The sequence below is a fragment of the Octodon degus genome, unplaced genomic scaffold (assembly GCF_000260255.1).
Source record: "Octodon degus isolate 3935 unplaced genomic scaffold, OctDeg1.0 scaffold00012, whole genome shotgun sequence".
Taxonomy (NCBI): domain Eukaryota; kingdom Metazoa; phylum Chordata; class Mammalia; order Rodentia; family Octodontidae; genus Octodon; species Octodon degus.
Genome location: NW_004524588.1, coordinates 1042553 through 1054782, shown reverse-complemented (window position 1 = coordinate 1054782; position 12230 = coordinate 1042553). Strand labels below are relative to the sequence as shown.

At 36.8% G+C, this 12230-nt stretch overlaps 2 pseudogenes; both read left to right on the top strand.

Moving 5' to 3' along the window:
- The first annotated feature begins 4831 nt into the window (after nucleotides 1-4831).
- LOC111815164 lies at nucleotides 4832-5353 on the top strand (annotated as a pseudogene).
- Nucleotides 5354-11086: 5733 nt separating this feature from the next.
- LOC101577641 lies at nucleotides 11087-12015 on the top strand (annotated as a pseudogene).
- The last annotated feature ends 215 nt before the right edge of the window (nucleotides 12016-12230 follow it).

The window sequence follows — 12230 nt, the reverse complement described above, 5'->3', positions numbered from 1 at the left end:
GTTTACTCCTTTTTCTCCTGTGTTTAATTGCTTACCCTATTTAGTTGGTTGCTTTTGTTCTCATTTGTGGAGTTCTGATCATTTTGGTCCCTCTCTAGAACATCTTTCAATAGCTTTTGTAAGGTTGGCTTTGTCATCGTGAAATTCTTTAGCTGTTCTTTGTCATGGAAGTATTTCACTTCTCCATCAAAATTGAAAGAGAGTTTTGCAGGGTATAGTAATCTGGGCTGGAATTTGTTTTCATAGAGGACTGGAAGTTCTCTGCTCCATGCTCTTCTTGCCTGCATGGTTTGTGTAGAGAAGTCGGCTGTAATTCTGATGGGTTTTCCTTTGAATGTGATCTGCTTCTTTTCTCTAGTGGCTTTCAGTATATTATTCTTGTGCTGAATTTCTGGGTTCTTGACTATTATATGTCTCGGTGCATTTTTCAATGACTTGAGGTTCCTTGGCGTTCTGTATGCCTCAGTTTCTTGAATGTCAGATTGTTTCCTCATATTTGGTAATTTTTCTGCTATTACTTCTGCCTATATTCTTTTAATGTCATTTTTGTTGACTCCTTCTTTCTCATTGATGCCTATTAGTCTCATATTGTTCATCTTTGCATCATCTTGCAGGTGATGGATTATTCTTTCCAGCATCCTCGTTGTTTTTCAGAGATCCTTTCTTACCTTTTCACTAGCTACACCAACACCTTCAAGATCTGAGACTCTGTCTTCACATTCATTTAAACGGTTTTTCAAGCTTGTGATTGAGATTTTAATTTCCTCTGTCTCTTTGACTCCGCTTCATGTGATCTATTTCTTTCCTGTATTTCTCATTCAGGGAATCTATCATTTTTCTAATCTCCTCTATTTTTTTTTATCAATATCTTCTTTAGACGCTGTTATAAATTCTTTTACTGCAGTGCTTTTTTCAGATTGGGATTCCTGCTTATTTTTCTGTTTTTGTTTCTTTAGTTCAGATGCTATGAGTTCTGAGAGTTCTTTTTTTATTTCAGAAAAGAATTGCGCTGTGATTTCCTCTGTATCTTTCTGCAGTTGCTTATTTACTAGCGACACTATTAATTCATGCATTTGAGCCGAGCTAGTATCCTCCGCACTTGTTCTGGGTGGGCACTGGGTTTCTTCCATATGTTTCTACATTTGATTATTTAGTGCAGATGTTATTAATTCAGGGATTTCTTTTTTCATTTCCAATCTGAGGTCCTCTATATCTTTCTGCAGCTGTTTCTTTATTTCAGAAGCCGTTGATTCATTGCTTTCATCTGTGTGATTTCCAATTTTTTCTGTGTTAGTGTCCTCTGCACTTGTTATGGGTGGGCTTGTGTTCTGAGGTTGCGTTTTGTTCCTTCTCGTCAATTTGTGGAGCACTGTCTTCTGACCTTTGTTGTAGATCTTTGCTGTAGTTATACCCTTCGCACGTAGTGAAGTTCAGGTGAAGCTCTAGAAAATTTGGACTTATCCAGCTGTGTCTGGCTTGGGTCTGGCTGCTGTGCTCAGCTCCTTCCTGCTGCTGCCCTTGAGGGTGAACCTATTGTGCCCCTGTGGCAAGATATTCTGCTGTTGTACTAGTTGGTTGGATCTATCCTCTACACTCTCTGCAGGGATTGTAGCTGCAGAATTACACCCCAGGCGTGTATGCCAGGCCTGAGCTGTGCCTGGAGGGGGCAAGGTGAAGTAGGGGGAAGGGGAAGCTCTCCCACACACTCACCAGACCTGGAGTAGGACTGAGTCTGGGGGTTCCCATGCCGCGGCAGAAATTCCTACTTGTCTGGTGGGGTGGGGGAATTGCTGCGGAGTGGTGGGTGGCAGCCCAAGTGGGTGGGGGAGGGTGCGGCCCACCCTGCACCTGGGCTGGGACTGGTCCCACCGGCGCAGGGTAGCAGGAAGCTCCCCCACACACTCAGGAACCTGGGCTAGGACTGGGTCTTGGGATACCCGGAATGCAGCAGAAATTCCTAACTACTCTATTTCTTTATCTTCTGTTCTAGTGAAATTTATTGTTTCTATGCTCCATGACTGTGTTTATCTAGCTTTCGCATCTGGGTGTGTGACTGCTTTAGGGTCTTCTTGTTATAATGTCTTAATGCCCATAATTTTTTTAGTTTATATTTTTCTTAGGAGATTTTTAGTTCACCTTTGGTAATGAGGGTCAACACTGCTGGATATGATAAGATAGCTTGATAGTTATTTTCTTTTAGGGTTTGAGATACCTCATTTTGTGCACTCTGTAGTGTAGTGTTCTCTTGGGATACACTATTACTTCGATGTCTTTGTCTGTTGGAGATAACTGATTCCCTTTGTCTTTGACTTAGATGTAATGAATAAATACCCAGAATCTGGGTGCCTCATGGCCTTTTGTTTCTAGCGAGCAACTGGCTTTCCCACATCCCTGCTATTCATGCACTTTCTTTCCTTTCCAGGCATGCACCCTAACCCCAGGCAGGAAGCTGGAACTCACTGGAAGGGAGTCTAGTATTTACCTTTCCTCATGACTTGGTTCATCTCTCTCAAACCTTTGATATTGCATTTTGCTTTGCATTTTAGGCAGACTAACTGCCATTGTGTCATAGAATGGGTCTTCTCTGATCATGTCTATTTGGCATTTTAAATGTTTCCTGTATCTAGATGTTCATATTTGGGAAATTTTCTTCTATTATTTTTAGTGAAAAAAAATATATATTTTTGGCCTATAGTTTAGTTACTTCTTTATTCTTATAAAGTATTTCATAAGACAACATTCAGTATTTTTATGTTGTCTCAGTTAACTTGTATGTTCTTTTTTCAATATTCTATTATTATTACTAAGTGTGCCAATTATTCACCTGTATTCAAGCCTTAATATTATTTCATTCATTTGATTTAGTATATTCATGTGTCTTTCAACTAAATTTTTTAATTTGATTAGTAACTTTTCATTTTTAGAATTTTTATTGAATTATTTCTAGATTCTACACTTCTTGATTCAATTATTTGCATCCTTTTAAAATTTAGTCATCATTTAAAAATAATCTTCCAATTTTTTGTCCAGCATTTCATTCATTTCAGTATCTTTGGATACAGTGACTAAAGCATTATGCATTTTGAAGTGACTATTACTCTTTCCAGATGAGGAATGCGTTGGAGGCTTCCCACTGGTCCTACACACAATTAGTACCATTGTGTTGGTCAGGAAACATTATGGGAGTGTATTACCAGTCAAACCTGAGTGTTCAACCAGAATAATGTGAAGAACTACAAACCTAGTAAATCTGCCCTGGGATGGACACAGTCAAAGCTCTAGAGGGCATCTGACTTTCAGAAAGTCCCAATCCATATATGGACCACAAGATCTTTTTTGGTCACCAGATGTCACCAGATGTCAATGACTTCTGGGCTCATACCTGCAAGACCCAAAGAATTTGGATGTGTGCACTTTCCTCTGGAAGTGATCTGGTAACAGAGCATTAGTCTTTGGAAAGCATCTCCTGAGTATATCCTGATGATTCTTGGGGTGGTATTTTAGGAGCCTTTTTCAAGGGGATTTAAACTTTAATCAATCATTGACTCATTGATAAGGAATAAGGGCTTTGACTTTTCACTTGAAATGTTAGCCTCATAAGTAATCATTTCAACTTTCTTTTACTTATAGTATTTCTTAGACTTCAAAGCTTCCTACCCTAGTTGAACTATCTTTGTGGGGTAAGGAGGTGTTAAGGTCTCCTGTTAAGATTGTGGTATTGGATATTAGATTTTTCATGTCCATTAAGATTTGCTTTATATAGTTGGGTGCTCCGGTGTTTGGTGCATACATATTTATGAGTGTTACTTCTTCCTCTTGAATTTTTCCCCTAACCAGTATATAGTGGCCTTCTTTATTTCGTTTGATCATTGTAGGTTTGAAGTTGAGACTGTCTGAGAATAGGACTGCTATCACTGCTTTTCCTTCCTATTCTATAAGGTTGATGTTTTTAGCACTTACCTGGGTCTGATCTTCATAAAATATCCAGTGCTCTGTGCTGCCAGTGCTCCGTCTTAACCCTGCCTGACCTATCAGATCTATTGACCAGAAGTAAACTTTCTTTATAGAAACCATTCCCTTCTTTCTGGGTCACTCAGCACAGCTTTCTACTCTCTTTTCTAAGTTCTTCTTTTTCTACCAAAAGTAAAAAAACACCAGAAAGGTTAAGGGCTCCATCTCCAATGTATATACAATTTATGCTAACTTTGATGGTGATCCTACACATTCTCTTTATTAAGAACTTGCTACACAGCTACACAGTGAAAAGTAATGCTGATTATTCTTCTATCTATCTATCTATCTATCTATCTATCTATCTATCTATCTATCCATCTATCTGTCATCTACCTATCATTATGCATCTACTCATTGATCTATGTATCTCACATTTGAAAACATTTTTCTTTTTTTTTTTTTTTGAATATGAAAGAGTTTCACCAACAAACTCTACCAGATATTGAGGGAGAAGGAAGGCACTACAATAATATTTTTGCTTGAATTTCTTTAAAGTCAAAGTGATGATTTTTGACTTTCTAGATCATCTTATGATGATCTAAAACATAATTTAGTTTACTTTAAGATAAAATAATGTATATACGTAGCATGGTAGTGGATTTGACTGGAAGCAGAGACATGGATGAGTAATGTGCCTTGTGTCCATATATGGAGAAAAGATTGTGGCAGGCTTTCCCCTTTAGATTTTCAGTCCTGTGTTTTATTTAATGATCTTAGTCTGTTGTGTGGTTGCATGGCTTGAGCTAAAGGGCAAAGAGCTCTTGGAGGAAGGATTAGGTGGTGATAGTGGTGATAATGATCTCAGCAGCAGAAAGAGATGAAAGGTAAGACATATCTGGAATGGGTAACACCACAAAATATTTAAACAGTTGAAGGTTGAAGAGATTGAACCATACCACCTTTTTAGTCAGTTACAATAATATGTTCTATAAGAATGTGCTGGAGGTTGACAAGTTGCCTACTTTAGTGGCAGTGGCTGTGGGTGTAATATATTACAGGGTGATTCATTCACAGAAATGAGACTTCCCATTATGTGTTGAGGATGTCTTCCATGTTGCTGTAGGTTAGTAACAGAAGCTAAAGTATTGAATCATGTTTTAAGAAAAAGGAAACACTTTTGTTAGCATCTATCTGCATGAAGTAGCACTTGACTTCTACAGGAAGTTTGATTTTGAGATTATTAATAGCAAAAAACTGCTATAAGAGGATGGGGCCTGTCACTATCCATGTGCTTCAGAAGAACAGCAAGGTCCCTTCAGGTCAGACTACAAATATACAGAAGACAGAATGTTGGTCAAATGATACATGCAGCTTTCCACACTCAAATGCTGTGAAATAACGCAAGGCCATTATTTTCCCACCTTCTGTATTCATAAGCTTCTTATCTTCTTATTCATATTTTCCTTCTTTTCTGTTTTAGTTCTTTTAAAATTTTAACATTTTAAAGGAACTTTGTAAAGTAATCATCCTGAATTGTTTCAGATCTCTTAGTTTTGTGATGTGATTGGATTGAAGGAAAGAGAAAGTGGATGTGTTAGTTTCACAGTTAGGATTTATGACCTTCCTACATAGTTAGATGATTTACACAATAAAACTGTTTGGTTGTTATGTCCTGCTTTTATACTGAGGGGCAGAGCATACCATGTTGTCTATTTAAAATACAAAAAAAAGCAGCAGTAATTTCTTGCTGTGTGATTCAAACAGGTTAGTATATTTTCTGGCACTTTGAGGTTTTACAGACTGTCTCTGAGATGCTAGTCCTAGACATTACCTTTTCTCTACTTTTAGTGTATGTGACCACTCTTGCAGGAGTTAAAGCATTGTTATGGTGTAAGAAATTCAAAGATTATTTAGAATTTTAAAGCAATTGCCTTTTGTCTTCTCTGTGATAGGTGGGGAAGTATGGGTGGGTGTTTATACTTTGGTGCTAGAGTTTGAGTTAAAGTTCCTTTCTTTTGCTAATTAGTAAATTTGTTAGCAAGCTTGTTTTTCTTGCTATAAATTGCTATTAGGAACATTAACTTTTACAGTGCAGTTGTGGGGATTAATTTTTTTAAATATGTGTGAAACTGTCTTATTACTATTTGTTTTTCAATAAAAATATTAAATTTTTAAAAAAATATGTCAGCTAGAAATATTGATCTTTAATTGATGCAAAGAAGATAGCAGGTATGTGGCTTTTTTTTTCCTTTTGAGTTGATGTCTTTTTTGGTATATACTGTGAAGTAAACCTAGAGTAATTTTCTTGGACAAATTGAAACATATGGTAAAGAAGAGTTACTGGACCTGTACCATAATAAATGCATTTAACGCCTATTAAACAAGGCTGTTAAAATATGGCAACTCAGGGTTTGGATTTATATGAAACAACATTTAGGATTTTTATTTTTTGTTTTTTGAGACTCTAGCTATGCTATGTCTTTTATTCTTGAGATCATCCTGGATTGCTTACAGTCTGTGTAAACAAAATGTATGATAAGAGAAACTGTTCAACTAAAGTGGTTTTATTTTTTTAAAAGTAGAACTAGAACTATAAAATGTTAATAATGTAAATTTCACTTTAACCTCCCTTAACAGAACTAGTTTATGCCAGATCATTATCTCACACATAAACAACAGTGGCCCTGATAGATTGATAATGTTTTATATGATGAGAGACATTTTTTTTTCTTTTTGAGATGGAGTTTCTCTATACAGTTCAGTTTGACCTTTAACTCATTTTGTAACTCAGACTAACTTTGAACTCACAGCAGTCCTTCTGCCTTAACCTCCTGAGCTTTGGGATTACAGGCAAATGCAACCAGTCCTGACTAAGAGCCATTTGAAGCACTGTTGCCTTCGTCCAACTACCTTATCGCTAATATTTATTATTTTTTAGATAATTATAATGATGGTTCAAGAGATGTTTTCAAAAGCTTTTAATATCACTTTTTTGTTCTCGTATAACTTTAAAATGAAGTTTGAGTCATAATATTTATTCTCTTATGTCAGATTCTAGTATAATAATCTTATGTCCAGACAAGTTAAATGAATAAGTTATAAGAAACAGTATTTATGTACATTTTATGATCCTAAATTTTTATTTGAAAATATGAAAGCACAATGAAAAACAGACATTAATAGTTTTAATTGCATGAAAGATTTTAAAGGTATAATAGTGATGAATGAGTTCATAGAGTTCTAAACATTATTTTATTTTATTTTTTCAGTACCAAGAATTGAACTCAGGACCTTGTGCTTGCCAGGCAGGTTCTTATTCTGCTGAGCTATATCCCTGGCTAGAATTCTAACCTTAAGGCAGTAAAAATAGAAAAGAAGCAGGACGGTTTATTAGGAATTCATTTCTTAATCCAAATCTAAATTTAGAAGAAAAAATTCATATCCATCACCTTTAGCTGCATTGATAAACTTCAGCTGATGCTTGCCAAGACACAAATGTACTTGGCTGGGGCAAGCAAAGTTAGTGTGAAGAATTCAGTGCCTTTGAACACCTTCAGATATCAAAATAGATGTTCCAAAGGAAATGACTTTTCTGAGATGATGCTGAGTCTATGTCTACAATTTCACCTGGACTATGTAGTCCAATGAGTATAGTGCTAAATGTGGTACTGACAATGGAGCAACTGCCTCACAAGTTAGCACATGTTTTTTGAAGAGAGAAAAATATTAAAGTTTGAGTTGACTTTTCCAAACTAGTCAATAACTTAATGTCATTTCTGTGTTTGTAAATGACCACTTGTCCTAGATCAGCCATGTATGAGCAAGTCCATCGACTCATACAAGAGGAACATGTAGAAGCTACAACTGTAACTAAACTAACACCTCAGGGTGAGTGGTATATTGTGATAAAATATGATCCTTTTAATAAGAAGATGATAGGATATGTCCACAATGGGACATTCTGATAAAAATAACGTATAAGTGGTTACGTGTATAGACCTACTGTTATGCATATAGCAAACCAAGTGGAGAGGTACATAACATTAGGCTTGAATATTGGAAATTTTGATCATTTACACTAGGATAAACAATGTATAAAATGTCACAAGTTAAAAAATAAGAAGCACACTGTTGGGGCTGGGGAGATGGCTCAGTAGGATAAGCGCTTGACTGGGAAATGCAAGGATCTGAGTTCAATCCCCAGTTCTGTCAAAAAAACAGAAAAACAAAAAGAAAACAAAGCAAACTAACTTGATTTAAATACAGTTACGTACAATGTTACATGAGAGTGAATACAGGGGCCAGGGAAATGACTCAGTGGAGTATGCGCTTCCCTGGCAAGTGCAAGGGCCTGAGTTCAATACCCAGTTCTGAAAAAAAAGAAAGAAAAGAAAGTGAATACAAACACAGCACCCTTGCACCAGACCGATTTGCTTTCTGGGCATAATTTTTAAGATTTATCCTTGGTGCCTTCCTCACCATGTCAGAAAATGACTCCCCTTCTAGGAGCTGTTGTTCAGGTGGAAGTCTAAAGCATTTGCAGTCCAGAGGGAAGGGACAGGTGTTCTGACCAGTCTCAGGAAGAGCTCCTCTTTGCTGAGAACTCAGTTTCTGTCTCTTTCTTAAAATCCTGTGAAGTTCCAGTACCAGTTCTTACTCCACATAGCCCCAATGCGAGGTTGTTTGTATTTCCCTTTGTCTTCTCTACAAAGCTCTGTGATGCCTGGACAAGAAGAAGCCAGAGGGACTATTATGGCTTGATATTAAATATCTCCCCAACGTTGAAGGATTTGTCACCAGTTGAGGGCCATATTGGAACCTCACCCAACTTTGGGGAGGTCAGGCCAACCATCAGGTAGTCAGTTCACAGGCGGCATGCCCTCCTCGGGAATGTTGGGATGCCTTCCAATTTTCCCTTGCTTTGCTTTGTGTTCCTGAAGGAGTTTTGTGACTCCTAAAGGACTTTGTCCTGTCACACACCCCTTACATTGGATTCTGCCCTATCAGAGCCCAAAGGGATGGAGCCAACTGATCATGAACTGCACTTCTTTGCCCATAAGACAAAATAAGTCTTTCTTCATTTTGATTATCTCAGCTGTGTGAACACAGTGATAGAAAGCTGACGACGGAGAACTGGCCTCCTCTGCACTGATGGTATGTTGCTACTTCTTTTAATAGTTTTTCCTTAAAATTTATCTAGACTGGCCTCTTTTTCAATATCTCCCCACTTGAGGTAGGAAAACTGAAATATAGGGTTTACCTTGTTTGCTGAGCATTGTCAGAGAAGGGAGGGTGAAATCTATTCTTGGTAGTGAATACCCCTTGTTCTTTCCTACCACCTCTGAAATATATAATAGTGCTTTTATGCTCTTTTCAGTAGCATTTGCTGTGGCTGTTTTTTTGGTTTGGCCATTTTTCCACTTATCTTTAGCTATTGAAGAAGAGCAGTCCTGTTATACTCCTTAATCTCCATCATGACAGTGCAGTAACATAATCGTTCATCTATCTTACTGGTTATAATGATGGTCACAGAGAAGACACTGGTAGGGAGTGGAGGAAGGAGAATAAATTCTGGAAGTGTTGGATTTTGACAGAGTAATGTGCCTTACTGGGAAAGGCAAGAGGCAGAGAATGAAGGATAGTTTTCCTCTATGAATAATTTCACTCACCTCAGTGACTTAAGGTGGCCAAAGAAAGATTTCTACCATGGCCAGACACACAGGAAAATATCTTCAAAGCTAAAATAACACTTACACTTTAGATCATTAACTTTGAGGTATTTTTAAAGAGAATAAAAAGTCAGAAAAAAATTGAAATAATACAGAATTTCATTAAACAAAATGATAAGAATTCAATAGTAGTTTATATGCTGCATAATGTTGTCCTCAAAGTAGTTGCTTAGACTATTGGATGTAAGCATGCACAATGTAAAAAAATTAAAAAATAACATTAGCTGTTCCTTTCAATAGACCAGTAGAAATCAGAAGTACAATTATCCAAGCTATCTTATGTATGTACATATATTTTTCCCCTTCCTTCTTTATTTCTTTTCTCCTTTCCCTCAACCCAGTTCTTCCTTCCCTTTGGACAGTTTCTTTCCCTTTCACAATATGTCTGTCTTTATTTTACCTTTTGGATTTTATTTATTCTTCCACTTTCTTATACTAGAGAGGCAATACAATGTTAGCAACTATTAATATACTAAATAGAGGTTAGATTTATAACAGATGTCAAATCAGTGAAAAATCTGACAATGTGCTTATTTGAAATAGATAGGAAATAATAGATTCACATGAATGTGTGGTTGGAGGCACTATTAAAACATAAAATGATAATATTACCCAATATTTTAGTAATAGTTTCTAGAATGCTAACACAATTCTGACATATTTTTGGAAGAGCAATGTACTCAGAGGCTCCTATATGTACTATATCCAACAGTTCCTGAATTTGTCCTCCTTCCTCCATTCCCTACCCGTGTCTTCTCTGTGACCATCATTATAACCAGTAAGATAGATGAAGGATTATGCTACTGTACTGTCATGATGGAGATTAAGGAGTATGACAGGACTGCTCTTCCTCAATAGTTAAAGATAAGTGGAAAAATGGCCAAGCCAAAAAAAACAGCCACAGCAAATGCTACTAAAAAGATCATAACTTAGACATTTTTATAAATCCTCAGTATTTAGGATATCCCAGAAACTACTTTATATTTTGCTACCAAATGCATCCTTTATAACTTTCTAATAGTGTTTAATCACAAATTAGATTGCCAGGCTGAAATACACGGATTGATGAAAAATGAAAGTAATGTAAATAAATCTATCTTGTTTGCATGTTAGGGTTTGAGCATTTCCTTCATCAACAACTCCAAAAGACTCTGTGCTATTATATGCAAGTCACACAGGATCTGGATCAAACTCAGCTGGGATTTCTGTTAAAATTCATGACTTTCATGAAGAACATGTGAGTGCCATCCTTGCCCATTCTTGATGGCCCCTGAACTGGTACTGTATATGTCATTTCATAAAGGGAAAATAATTTTGACTTCTCAAAAATTGAAATTAGAAAGCATTTTCAACTAATGCTTTTTAGCAGTGACTTTTGAAATTGCTGCAATTTCTACCAGAAAATGGTTGGAGTTTTAAATGGCATTTTTATAATTGTTTCACCTGTGGAATCCATGATAGGCATTGCAGGAAATGTCTTCATAGCACTGGTGAATTGCATGGACTGGATGAAGAGAAGAAAGGATTGTTTTGTTGACCAAATCCTCACTTTTTTGGCAATCTCCAGAGTTGCTCTACTCTGCTCAGCACTCACACACATGTTGTTTTATGCAACACATCCAGGTTCTCTGAAGACTGCAAATATATTAAGAATGATTATTGTCAGCGGGATTGTGACCAATCATTTTAGCATTTGGCTTGCTACGTGCCTCAGCCTCTTTTATTTTCTCAAGATAGCCAATTTTTTAAACTTTATTTTTCTTTACCTAAAGCTGAAAGTTAAAAAAGTGGTTTAAGTGATATTGCTGATGTCACTGGTTCTCTTATTGTTCAATATCATCGTTATAGACATGCAGATTAATGTCTAGATTGATGGATTTAGAAGAAATGTATCTTACACCTCCAGTATGAAGAACTTTAAAAAACTTCCCAGACTTCTTTTATTCATCAGCTCTATGTTCATGATCCTACTTTCTTGTGTCCCTGGCAGCTTGTTTTCTGCTCATCTTCTCCCTATGGAAGCACGTGAAGAGGATGAAGAGGACGCAGCACAATGCTAAGGGGTCCAGAGATGCCAGCACCACGGCCCATATGAAAGCCATGGAAACTGTGGTCACGTTCTTCTTACTTTATACCATCTACTTATTGTGTCTCATCCTACAGATTTCAAGCTCTGAATTTGTGGCAGAAGGCCAAATAATTTCTTGAACATGCTATTGCTTTTCCCTCAGGACACTCACTTGCTTTGATTTCAGGAAACAGTAAGCTGACACAAGCCTTTCTTTCAGTGTTGTGGAGGCTGAGGTGCAGGCCCAAAGGTCAGGATGCTTAGTATTTTAGGATTGTTTTGCATATTCTTGAGGAAGATTATTTCATAAGAAATTCATTTTTTTGTACCAGGAATTGAACTCAGGACCTTGTGCTTACTTGGCAGTACTGTACCACTGAAATATATCCCCAGCATAAGAAATTCATCTGTATTATGAACTTTAGTTTCCCAATATTTTTTGATTGTATTAAACTTATGAGTTTTGCATGAGTGTTTGG